The sequence below is a fragment of the Lissotriton vulgaris genome, chromosome 3_1, assembly GCF_964263255.1.
Source record: "Lissotriton vulgaris chromosome 3_1, aLisVul1.2, whole genome shotgun sequence".
NCBI lineage: Eukaryota > Metazoa > Chordata > Amphibia > Caudata > Salamandridae > Lissotriton > Lissotriton vulgaris.
Window position 1 is genome coordinate 1754282780 of NC_141689.1, and position 14026 is coordinate 1754296805.

Here is a 14026-nt window from a genome sequence, read left to right on the forward strand (position 1 = left end):
ATGTGCAGCCCCCGGAAGTCCCTGGGGGCCTGCAACGGGTCCCCGCAGGGAGTCTCTTCATGACTTTGTCCAAATCAAAATAATAAAGGTTCATGTATCCGATTTACGAAAATACATTGCAAATCAAACGTCTTTCCTTTTGCTTCCATGCGCTAGATGTATTTGTGTCTGCAAAATACATATAGCAATGCTCCGAACGTTTGAGGATCAGACAGCACAGTTTTGGAAAACAAATCAATTAAAAGTAATGTATATTTTCCCTATCTGCCACTATCCCAGTCTTTCTCAACCTTGTTTATTGGAGCCCACACATTACACACATTTAACATAATAACTTCCACTTCCATTATTTTACTGGACTTTATTTTTTAACACAAATCAATTTAATGTGAGATTTTACCATTTGCAACGAAAACGATATTTCCTGTTAGTTTTCTATTTATAGTTCTCAAACATTAGAAACCACCATGCAGTGATAATAATTAATACTGCAACACAAGCTGAAATAACTCAAATGGGCATCATAAAATAACTTTGCATGTGATTATTTATATGTAATATACCGGGCCATTTGATTTCTATCCTGAATTCACCCAAAAGACCTATGAAATGGCCTTATGAAACATATGTTTTACTTTTATATAGACTACAAACGCAAAGGAAACCTTCAAAGACAGATCGAACCCTCAGACAATCTCCAAGGAGGGATAAACAAAATTGCAGGGATTGAAACCCAATTATGTAACCATGGACTTTTAGAAAAAGAAACAGAATGAATATTGCAGAAGTACTAAAAATACGACATAGCCTAAAAACTGCAATTCACATGCCCAAGTAATGTCCACACCAAATATATCTCTCGCTTTTGGCAACTTTCGTGGTTGATTCCTGTTTTCTCCAGCCCAGTAAGTACACTATTAAGTGATTGTTCGACTCAGGTTTTGGAAGCAAATCTTGGAAACAAACAAACCGAGTATAAAAATTCCTCCCAGGCACGCATTTCTAATTTTGGAGAAACCTTCAAAGAATAAAAATGCAATAAGAGTAGCCAAGAATATCTTTGATGAGAAGTTGATTTCCTTTGGTAAAACCCAGAGATTTTCTACTCGGGAGATTATGCCAGGACTCTGGATATTGAAATATAAGGCATGCTTGCGGAGCATGTGCAATATTTCTCTAAGTGACCCCCTTAGAAAGCTGGTTGGGACTCAAATAGGTTATTGCATAAACGAATCAAAATCTTAAAGGAAACAATTAACTTACTTCTGAAAATAATTGACACTGATAGTCCTTGTGGAGTTGTGCCTCTTAAAACATGTTTGTTTCATACTTGGATGAGACCTGTAAACAAATGCCTCGCCCTAAACTTCAGAATTGAACATGAATACGCTTACATTTCATAACCTAGATTGACCTCTTTACTTTTCACTGTATTCATAACATGAAGCCACCGATTTCTGCAGGAGCTATAAAGGGTTTCCGTGCAAGTTTCCATTTAAATTTTTTATCCATCATGACATCACAGTCTCAGTGGAGCAATGTACAGCCCACGAAAGGATCATAATCCAGTTTGTCAATATTTACAATACAGACCAAAACGCAAAAGAAAACGAAATGTCTGCTAAATACCAAGACGTGGTGTTTTGTACAGTAAGCACTAAAATCTCCATGTTCTTCCCGAAAAAAACCTCATTATAGGCATATCAACCCTGATTGCTGTCCGTTTTTATCAGTAGCCATAAATGTCACAGTTTATGTGGTGAACTCGAAATAGGATTATGCGAGATGTAGAAGAAAGAGTCTTGAAATAACAATAGGAACAAAGGGATATGACAGTGCGGAAGCAATTAACATCATCCGTGGCTAAATAACAACAGAACTCCGTTGCCAGTCCTACCTTTCACATACACTGAAACCTGCCTACAGGGGTACCTTGGGCCAACCTTAGCAGTGACCCACATGTAATAAAACGGAAGTTTAGGGTCTGCAAGTGGATGCACTTGCCGGGTCGACGTCACAGTAGAGACTGCGCGCAGACACTGCAGTGCCAGGTCTGAGACCCCTTTGAAAGGCTGCTTGTGTGGGTGGCACAGTCAGTGCTGCAGGCCCACTAGCAGCCGTTGTCTTACAGGCTCTACGCACACACAGTGCACTGTACTAGTGATTTAGTAGTAAGTCAAACACGCCAAACATAGAAACATCAATCCGTATTCACAATTTACAAAGGAAGCACTTGTACTTTGGCAATAATCAGCAATGGCAAAGTACCCAAAGCATCTAGACCTGCAAAAACGAAATCCAGCACACAGCAAAAATACAGGCGGCAGAGGCAAAATGACCGGGGAAAACCACGCCAAGGATGCCAGGTCTAATACTTATAATGTGTTCATATTGTAGAACTGACATATTATCAAGGGGGTTTATCTCCGCTTTTTTGGCTTTAAAAGCCAAGAAAGCGGAGATAAAATCATCTCCCTATTACCTAGCTGTCGCTAACACCAGTTAGCGACAGCTAGTAGGAGATAGCGACCATCTTGGGCCCCACTTTGCATGTCAGTGATATTTATCACTAATGACATGCAAAGTGGGCGAGCCAAGATGTTAGCGACTGGAAACAGTCGCTAACATCGCTATCTTCTATTTCCAACTTTTGGAGATATTCACGCTAAGCACGAGTATCTCCAAAAGCTAACACCTGCCCTGAGCAGTTCTTAGCCATGTTATCCAATGGGAGGTGGATAACATGGCTTAGAGCATTAGCTCGGTAATGCATGAATATCGCTGACTTTTCAGTGATATTCATGCATTGCAGCAGATTTTTATCGCATTTGCGATAAACCTTGGTAATACCAAGGTTTATTTGCGATAAAAATCGCCGCAGCTCTGCGGTAAATTTTTGTCTCTAACCAAGTAATAGCGATAATTATCGCTATTGCTTGGTAATATGCTCCTGAGTTACATGCACAATAATGGTTTTATTACTACATTTACCTAAAGGTCACCAGTTGTCTTTGTAAAAAAAAAACATTTTTATTGTGCATTTCCAGAAAATACAAGGTCATCAGTTGACAAATGTTTGATAGCATTTCCAAAATCTCAGTGCCAATTAAGAGCAGTGATGACTGTGACCCGACCAGAGCAGCCAAAATGGTAAAGAAGGTGACATAATCAAGGAGTATCTACTAATAACTACAAGTTGGGAGCACTGATCAATGTGATTGTCACACATATGTATATATTAGCAACAATCAGGGCCGGCTTTAGGGAGGTGTGACTGGTGCAGCCGTACAGGGAGCTGACCTGGGGGCAGGGCACTGACCACAGGTGGGAAAACTGTATTTAGCAATAACTTACATTTTAAATGCAGCTGATGCAGAGTTCCTTGTGCGTCCAGATTCCAGGCAGCAATCAAATGTCAAGATGACTTTTGCGATTAATTCTAGAGAGAGAGAGAAAGTGGCATTTTTGACTCACGATTAAATAGCGCAGAGTATTTTTATGCCTGCTAGAAAGAACAGTTGTGTATTTAAAGTGTATACCTGAGTGGATTCTTAACCCCCTGCGTGCGGCTGCGATTCTGCGCCTGTGCGGCGCTTTTAAAGAGTGGGTGGGTTTATGACGGCCCCCAGCCATCATCAGCACACGAGCACCGTGCTGCATGATGGATGGGGGCCGTCATCAGCACGCAAGGGGTTAAAGCCAGTCTTAACCAGCGCCTTAAAACAAATTAAATGTAATTGAGAGTGGCACTATGGAGAGATGAGGGACACTTTTGCCTGGTGGCAGTGAAGAAATCAGAGAAGTAGGCCATGGAGGTGGGCTATAAAAAAGATTGTTGCACAGGCCACCACCAACACTAAAGCAGCACGTGACAACAATGATGCCGCTAAATAAAACTCAAGGCAGAAGTGCCTAAAAAAGTCCAGAAATCAGTATACTATGAATGTATTCTGTTCTTGTGTATAGGGACATAACAAAAGTTATCAATTACCAAAGCATGCACAATAGACATGCCTGACTCATACTGTTGCTCACTTTGCCATATTGTACTGCTGTGTAAGAAAAAAGGTACGTGTTCTTTAAATATAGGCCACAAAGAGAGTTGAAAACTAGCAGCATCCTTATGTATCTTGAATAAACTGCATAATTTGAGTACCATTCAATATGGTAAACACACAAATCTAAAATATGGTGTAGAATGTGTGCAGCTAAATAATTCCATATGACCAAAAATGGTAAATCAGTGTATAAAATAAGAATGAAACAAATATTGTGTTTTAAAAGAGACAACGTTATGGCAATGCGCTGCAATGCACTAGAATTGGTATATCTAGAGTGATGACAATAACAAAATGAAATTTCATACACATTTATCAGGGCTAAACACGCTAATCTTACATAGAAAACCACTTCAAGCATGAAGTAACAACTTTGGAACTTGGCATTTGCAATGCAGGGGATCTACGGATATTGGCTAGTGACAGCCATCTTGTGATCCTATTTTATTTCATGCTATGCCTGTGAAAGTAAATGTGGAGCAGTAAAGCCTGTATTTGGAGCAAGTTCTAGAAGTGGATTAAGACATGTATTATTATCATCATTGCCAACATTTTAAAACTGAAAAATTAGAACATTTTAAGACAAATCGGGAGAATGTTGTTTCCCCATTGACATATTGAAGAAGAGGCAATTTTAGGCAGAACACTGCTAAAATAAGATACATTTTGGATTTTAAAATCATGGGTTTCCTGTAGTGTGGTTCATTAGGGCCCATCCACAAAAACTTTCATTTTATATGTTCACATTTAAACTTGACATCTTTTTAGACTGTGACTTGCCACATGCTACTACTTACATGATAATGTACTCAGAAAGTGTGCTGCATGCAACACACGTCTCTTCATAAGCATTTTATCACAGCACTGTACATTTTGTTAAAGGATTAAGTACACTGAGTATGCTGCCCTTGCATTTTGTTGCATTAAGATATATATTTGTATACTTGTATAATTACTGCAATAATTATAATGGTTGAATTATTCATCTTTTTCACCATTTATGTAATGATGGCAACAATGCTTTACTTCCTTCTGCTAATAATTGCAGCTCATGTATTTTACACAATAATCAAATTAATTCAATCTGTGTCTCCCTTTCAACAAATGGGTAGAGCTGTTTAATGAACTTTCTTGGGGGAATTAGAATGGTCATGTTCTGAGGTTGTAGACACCCTTCGATACCCTGTAAGGTTTAGGGGCCCAGACAGCACACTGTGAGCTATCCAGAAATTAGACCAACACATTCTGATTATATGCATAAATGCAGTACCCACATTTTGATCCATATGTGTCAATTGCACGTTCTTACTTAATTAATGGGAACAATACAATACTCCCATCTAACTAATTTCTGCTGGCAATGTGTAGTACAGTAGTAATATCATATACCATGTTATCACCAGTTTCTTCTGCACTGTCCGGACCATCATCCTCTAGGATTTTCACTGCTCACTATGGCACTATGCCATGAGACGCCAGCTGCTGAGCTTAAGCTGTGCCTTCGTTGCCCCACGGCTACTATTTCTTCCAATTTTATATTTCATGCCTTGAAAAAGTCTGAGTACAGCCGAAACACGTGTCGGCTAATCGTGTCCTGGGAATTTTAAATCTTGTTGAATAAGAATAAAAGATGAAAGAAAGCATGAATAACGAAAAGATGACTGGATCTGTTTTTGATTAATTGACATTGTTGTTTCTTTTTCGTTCTCATTATATTGTCACATATCTATTGGCTTCTGGACTTGACCATTACTATTTATGGATATTGATGACATTTTAAGGTGTGCTGCAATAGCTTCTTTTTCTGTCCATAATTTGTGGTACATTTGTTTGTGCTAACGACACCTTTAGGTAGTAGGTGTTTAAGGCTGACATAGCACCCATTTGCCAAACAAGCAATAGGTTTAGAAATGATCACGCTTATTGATTTTAAGTTACGGTTTATTCAGTGAATGAGCAGAAATTTCCCTGTGAGGGAACACTACTACTTGATTTGTTTTTGTTATATCTAGAGTTTGATGCTTGCATGGTGGCAGATTTACACCAAAATTGTTTCCATCAAAACAATAGGGTAGATGGGGAACGAGCCATGAGGATCACCACCACCTGACGCAGTCCAAAGTGGAATACATCGTCCTGTTGAAAGATGGTGGAGCACCATGTAGCCCAGCTGTCTGCTTGTAGCTACATGTGCTGTTTTTTAACAACGAGTGAGTTTGAACGCTGCAGAACGTTCCTTTTTGATCCATGCTCAGAAGAGCTTGTACAAGGCATTTGTTGCTGCCGCAACTCTATCTATGCGAAAGTAACAAAAGGAGCCAGGACTGGTGCTGGAGCCCATTGGTGCAGATATGAGGTGGGGTCACAGCAGTAACCACATATATGTACTCCCTGGAGACTTTTTTTTTGAGTTTGACTCTATAAGATCTATGGGGCTTAGTGCTAGGCCATCCCCCACCTTTCCCAACTACCTGGATAAGCACCTGCAAGTACTAGTAAGGAGTATATGGGGTGGTGGGAAGACCACGTCAGGAGACTAAGCAGGTAGGAGTGGGAGTTAAAGGTGAAGATAAGCACTTCAAGTGCAATCCTTGATGTGGAGCTGAGACCTTGGCCCCTACTTTACAACACTGTGGCAGCTGAGGAGTTGCACTAAACTAATATAAGATGCGCATTCTCTTCATGGCCACTGCACTGTGAGATGTTAATAAGTGTGTTGAGTGCAGTAAAAACGTGGCAGCTTCTTGGAACTGTCTTTCAATCCACTGCAGCTACACTCTGGGGTTTCAACGATTGTTCTTGAGTGCTTAACTCATCAACTGATACCAAAAGTTAAGGTGAAGATTTGCCCTGCTATTAGTAGGAAATGACTGGGCTATCCAGTCAAAAGAGTCAGGATGGCTAATTTGCCTCCAGCTCCTAACCACCCCTTGTGTATGTGGGGTACAGACAGATACTAGAAAGCAGCTAAGTGAGAAAGAGCTAAGGTGGGCATTAACACTGTACACTAATGTGGTCTTACAGAAGCCATTGCATTTGAGCCTCCTGTAGCAGGGGATGAGGCAGCCTAACTGCCACCTATTATCTAAAGCCTTGTAGGCCCCCGAGGCTCCTGAACCTTGATGTAAGATGACTTCAGTCCACAGCAGCGAGTCAGATCACCCACATTTGGGCTTCCAGAGTTCCCTGCTACATTCCAAGGAAGCCAGAGCCCGGCTTCCAGAAGTGAACATCAGTGGAAATTCTGACCAAAGGATAGGACATGACTCTAATCAGGGGCAGTACCAAAGGGTAAAATAGCACAATTAGAAGTCTGGAAGTCCAGGAAGATGATCCAGAGGGGTCTACAGAGCCCAGCATTTTAGAGAAGAAAGCTGCAGGCATTGACCCTTGTAGCAACAGGGTAATTTTAGTCTATTTTCAGACTGGTGGTGACTATAATTTACTACCATTTCAGTCCTAGTTGCATTTGCGTTCATTTGTAGGGCTTAAGTATTTGCTTTGACAGGGTTTAGTGCCTTTTCCATTTTCGTTTTCTCTAGGTCCCGATGAGGAACTAACAGGGTACCATGATCTGGATCAGTTTGATGGGGATAAATTTAAATATTTGTCTGTGAAAAGTCCTAAAGTTACTATTGTCTTTTTTTGCCAAAGTTCACAAGAAGGGTCTATTTCCTCCATGCAGGCTTATTGCATAGAAAGTAAGTAAATAAGTAACGGTTTTCGAAAGCACATGATTAACAAAGTGCCTTGACACTAGAGACACTTCCAGAACTTGTTGAACTTAGAAGACCTACTATAAAGTACATACAAAAAGCCATGTCTTTAGTCATTTCCCTGAAGGGAGAAGCTTTGATTCTTATCCAATGAACAGAGGTACAGAGTTCCAAAGTTTACAGGCAAAAAACGAAAAACTTTGGCCTCCCCATCTAGTCCTCTTTATTTTTGGGGTAGCCAACATTATGTCTGGGATGGGATCTTGCACTGAGAAGGTATCTGAGGGTTTTGCTACACATCTATCTTTATTTGTTTTGTCAAAGCTGCCTTTTATAAAGGAAACAAAGGATCTGCTGACAAAGGTTTATGATATTCCATGGGATCTCAACTATATACTGGTGATTATAAATCATGAACAGGGAATAAAGGCATTAAGAGTTTATCTTAATAGATCAGCAGATTCTTGGCAACATACAACAATGCTATCGAACCTGTCAAGTTTTGTACTGCATAACAATCTTTTTCTTTTTCAAAAACAAATATATCTTCAAAAAGGTGAGCATGTGATGGACTCTTGCTTTGCACCATTGTAAGCAAAACTATTCATCGGGTACTTTGAGAATGTCCATGCTTGTAATTAAGATTTTTGTTAGACAAGTAATAAAACAAATTTTTGGGTCCGATTTATCAATTTACATCTTTTTTCATATGGAATTGTTTTAGTCATGGTTTAATGGAATACCATGGCTTTCCTAATAGGAATTATCTTAACATCAGACTGACTTTAGATTACAATGCTACTCAAAGAGTATTTCTTGATACAGAGTAGGATTTTCAGAAAACCACCAGCTTGTACTAGTCTATTATTTCCTATTTCTTGTGCCCCTCTTCATCAGATAACAATCTTCCCAGCTAGGGATCTTTTGAGGACTATGAGGAATTGTAGTATAGAAGACATATTTCAAGACTCCATTGGTAAAAGCTGGCACTGCAAGGGTGTCTTGCAATTGGGGCAACCTTTTGATGGACAGGGGTTCCGATCTTTTCAAGCCTTGAAAGAGGAGTTTGGATTACCACATAATACTTTCTTTATGTACTTGCAAGTAAGGGACTATTGTGTACAGGGTCAGAGGCTTTTAGAGTTGACAAATACCCCAGAAGTATTATCAACATTATTATTGACTGTTGGTCGAGGAACTATTGGTAAAGGGTATCAGAAGTTGATAACAGCTGCTCGCGATGATGGTTCGTTGGTTTCAGAGAAACTTCGTCAGATTTTTCATATTGAGATAACTCAGGAGGAATTACAGGACTCGCTGAAGTGTATAGACACTGCTATTACACCAGTCAAAGTAAAACTCCAATAGCATTGGATAATATTTATGTTGTACTATACTCCTGAGCGTATATCTAAATGGGCCACTACCCAATCTCTGGCTAAATCAAAATGTCCAAAATGTCAACTGTATGCTGCAGACTTAAAGCATATGTTTGTGACATGTCCAAGGTTGAGTTTATTTTGGTCGGAGGTAACTTCTGCACTTATAACAATGATTGGGCATGATGTTCAGATTGCCGAGAAGGAAATAGTCTTTGGGGTTATAAGAGTTATGGGCAGCCATATGACTTTTCATTTCCATTTTAAAAGCTTGTGCTCGTCTATGTATTACCCGGGTGTGGATTCAAAATACAAGTCCAAGTATTAATACATTTTGGGTTTTAGTTCAACAATTATATGAAATGGAATTAGCAGTAGCCAAAGCTAGAGGTCCACGAGCGTGGCTTAATTTTAAAAAGGTGTGGTCCAGTCTTTATTGGGATAGAATAGTGTTTTTTTTCTCGCTTCCTGGTATGTTAGTATAATTCTTATTTAACTCTGACTGATGATATTGTATTCTCAATTTATATATATTGGTCCCCTCTTGGATTATGTATATTTGAATGTTTGACATGAGATGTTTCCCTTTCTTTCTGTATCTTATGTTGTTATGTTGAAGTAAACGTATGGCTTAATAAAAAAAAAGAAGAAATCTATAATTTAGAAAACATTAACTGTCACAATCATAGACACATGAACACCTCTACCCTGCTATAGACTTGAAGAGTACAGAAAGGAGCATGTTGTAAAATATAGGTGCAAAAACCACAGTTGATGGACAGAATGCAGAACAATGTCATACATTCACCCCAGTACACAGATCTGGGCCTAAATCCATAGTTGTTTTGCCCTCCACACCACCCCAGTTCAGACATGGCCATATGCAAATCAGTCTGACCCTGTGCCTCATTAGAACAGCCCAGCCCGAACTGCCAAGCCATGCCTTCCCTGGACCGAAAACAAGCTTCCGAGGACCAGTTTCTGGCATTCCAGCCGTCTTCAGCCCGGCTTGCTTGAATCCAGTGGTGTGAAGTTCATAGGAGTCACGTCTGAGCATACCCATCCCACTCAGGGTGACAAATGCAAAAACCACAGTTGATGGACAGAATGCAGGGCAATGTCATACATTCACCCCAGTACAGAGATCTGGGCCTAAATCCATCGTTTTTTTGCACTCCACACCACCCCAGTTCAGACATGGCCATATGAAAATCAGTCTAACCCTGTGCCTCATGGGTACAGTCCAGCCCGAACTGCCAAGCCATGCCTTCCCTGGACCGGAAACAAGCTTCCGAGGACCGGTTTCGGGAATTCCAGCCATCTTCAGCCCGGCTTGCTTGAATCCAGTGGTGTGGAGTGCATGGGACTCACGTCTGAGCATACCCATCTCACTCAGGGTGACAAATGCAAAAACCTCAGTTGATGGACAGAATGCAGAACAATGTCATACATTCATCTCATTACAGAGATATGGGCCTAAGCCCATCATTTTTTTGCACTCCACACCACACCAGTTCAGACATGGCCATATGCAAATCAGTCTGAGCCTGTGCCTCATGGGAACAGTCCAGCCCAAACTGCCAAGCCATGCCTTCCCTGGACCGCTTCCGAGGACCGGTTTCTGGCATTCCAGCCGTCTTCAGCATGGCTTGGTTGAATCCGGTGATGTGGAGTGCATGGGACTCACGTCTGAGCATACCCATCCCACTCAGGGTGACAAATGCAAAAACCACAGTTGATGGACAGAATGCAGAACCATGTCATACATTCACTCCAGTACAGAGATCTGGGCCTAAATCCATCGTTTTTTTGCACTCCACACCACCCCAGTTCATACATGGCCATATGCAAATCAGTCTGACCCTGTGCCTCTTGGGAACAGTCCAGCCCGAACTGACAAGCCATGCCTTCCCTGGACCGGAAACAAGCTTCCGAGGACCGGTTTCTGGCATTCCAGCCGTCTTCAGCCCGGCTTGCTTGAATCCAGTGGTGTTGAGTGCATGGGACTTATGTCTGAGCATACCCATCCCACTCAGGGTGACAAATGCAAAAAATATAGGGTCACAGGAAGAAATAGGCAACTTTGTAAATAATGTTAAGCAGGTTAAAAGAGGAGGCTTTACTGCATTTAACATATATACGCACCAGCCTACAGGTTGTGGCACAGAGCATGTTTCAAAATAATAATTTAAGTTCTGAACTTAAACTTGCTCTCATTCAGTTAAATAAACAAAGGCAGATTTCTGATCATCTACAAGGTGTCTTCAGTGCTCTGTGAAAACTAAACTTATGACTCACCTTCCAAGGAGACCTAATAAGTAATTTGCCACTTCTGGATATGTAAACAGCTAAGATTCCCTGCTTGTGATGTATATTTCCTCAAGAAGTTTAAACTATTTCATTTTGTTTAATTGTTTTTTCTGATTGGAAGGAAGAATTATGTTCCTAGAACTCTAGAAGAAGCCAAGAAAGATTATAAATAACTTTGTTTACCCAGAGCTAAATTAGGTCTGTTGCAAGTTGGGAAACATTTCATTTCTTACTTGGATTCCTTATTTTTTCATAGATTAACTTTTCATTACCATTGAAGGTTTGGTTTGTTAGTGTTGCCACTCCTGAATGCTAATTTTGTGGTTTTTTTTTTACCATGTTATACATTAATTTTGTAACTCAAAATAATATGCATTTACACAGACATTAACATTAGTTTTTTTTACCTTTTAAGAGCATTATTTAAACAACATCAGATGTCAGAGAAAACCATGCTGAGCTACATACAATATTCTGACAGGTGGTCAAATGGGGCTCAGTTATAATGAAATCTTATTTGAATTTTTAATCTGATTCCAACTAGAGAGATTATAATATTTTGTGTGCATGTTACAGCTTCCAAGGTGGCTGTCAGTGAGATGTCACAATCAGACGTACATCAGAATACACTGAGGTGAATCAGGTGAGAATTTTGATATTAGCACTTTGTACGCATTTAGGACTAGAGGATACTCGGAAAGAGTGATAATGGAGACTAAAATTAAAGCTGATCACATTGAAAGATTATCATTGTTGATGGATAACATGAAGCAGAATTAATGTATGGAAAATTGTGTCAAGTTTAATTCTACCTTCCCAATGAAAATTAGGAAATTACCAAATATGTCACAAAGATATTTGATACTGCTAAAAATTGGTGCAGATCTTAAACTATTAACTCTGGTTAAACCTTGAATTACATTTAGAAAAGCTAATTATTTACAGAGCATGTTAAGTGCTAGTGATACTTTCAACTGTCAGGAGCATTCCAAACAAGAGTTATTAACAATGTTGGCTGCCATTTTTTTAAGGCTTAAAGGTAGATCATGTGTCTGTTGTAATATGTACTTTATAAATGTACATAATTTTGTGTTACTGATAGAAGGTACTCTATCCTTAAATTTTTGAATTGTAATTCAATCTATTGTTTGTATTTAGTGTTTTGTTCATGTGAAAAGCTTTATGTAGGTTCCAATAAAAAAAGTACTTAAAGCATGCTAGAAAGAACACATGTGAGCACTACCTAATAAGGACATATCATACTCAGAGAATAGAGATATCGGTAATATCAAACTTCTGGGCATCTAGCAGATCAAGTTGGGCCAAAGGAGGGAGCGGAGGTGTGATCAAGTCCTCAGTCTAAAAAGATGTAAATCCGGATGGATTGATAAATTAAAGAGTGTAATTCGTACTTAATATAGATAGGAAATTGTATACACTAAACATGTTCTTGTTACTAGGCAACATGCTTTTTCTAAACATTTTATCGGATTATTTGGACCTCTAAAGGCCATTAGATGAGTGATAAGAGAAATCTTAATTTATTACATTCTGTATTAATTTTCTGGTTGAACAAGCACTTTTGGAAATTAGCTTGTCCAATGAGATATTTGGGACTTCCTTCCTTTTGGGTCTTTGTTACGTCACTTGGGTCTGTCTTGTGGGTACATTCTTATATATATGTTTTAGTTTTAGTGCTTTTTGAAAATGATGAATGGAAATGAAGGAGCTGATCCAATATAGTGGTCATACTTACCCAAACGGATGCAATGTAGTCCAATCTTTACCAAAACGTGACCATTACTCAATTTATTTATTATCAATGTTATGAAAAAGCTGACCCACGAGTTTCTCTTCAGGCTGGATTGTTTACCATAAGCAGAAGCTGAATTAAACTTCTGGTTAGCATCAAGCATCAAGATGCAGGGCAACAACTCTATGAAGATGGTGAACATAACGGAAAGATTCTGGCATGGCGTATGAAATCCAGAGTTACGGATACTCAGCATACTAAGCTTCAGGGCCCCCAGATGTTAAGCTACACTAGGACCCTAAGCAAAAAGAGCAGCTTTAGAAAGCACTTCAAGGACAGCTACATTGAAACATCAGAAGCACCCGGTTTGGCCATAGTTGAGTGCCAAGAGAAATGGTCCCTTTGTGGGGGTTAGGCCTGGTTAGTCAGGTTACACAGGAAAAATGTGCCTAGGGGAAAGGCCACTAGTGACGATAGGTTCCCAACTGATGCTTGTACCTGAATTGAACCAGAGCTTCGTACAGTAGATGAAGACCTCAATGACACAACTCTTCAACTATATTTTATCAGGAGGTTGCTTTTCCTCATCTTTCTTGAGAGCCAATATTACTTGTTTTTTTTCTAAGAAAGAGAAGGCTCCTACCAATGTGAATTCGTTTCAGTCAATAATGCTTCTTAATACAGAGTATAACATACTGGCTAAATTATTAGCTGCAAGGTTGACTGCATGAATAACCCCAAATTATACATAGGGTTCAGAACAGCTTTATGCCAGATGACAGCTCTATGCCAATACCCATTGTTTGGGCG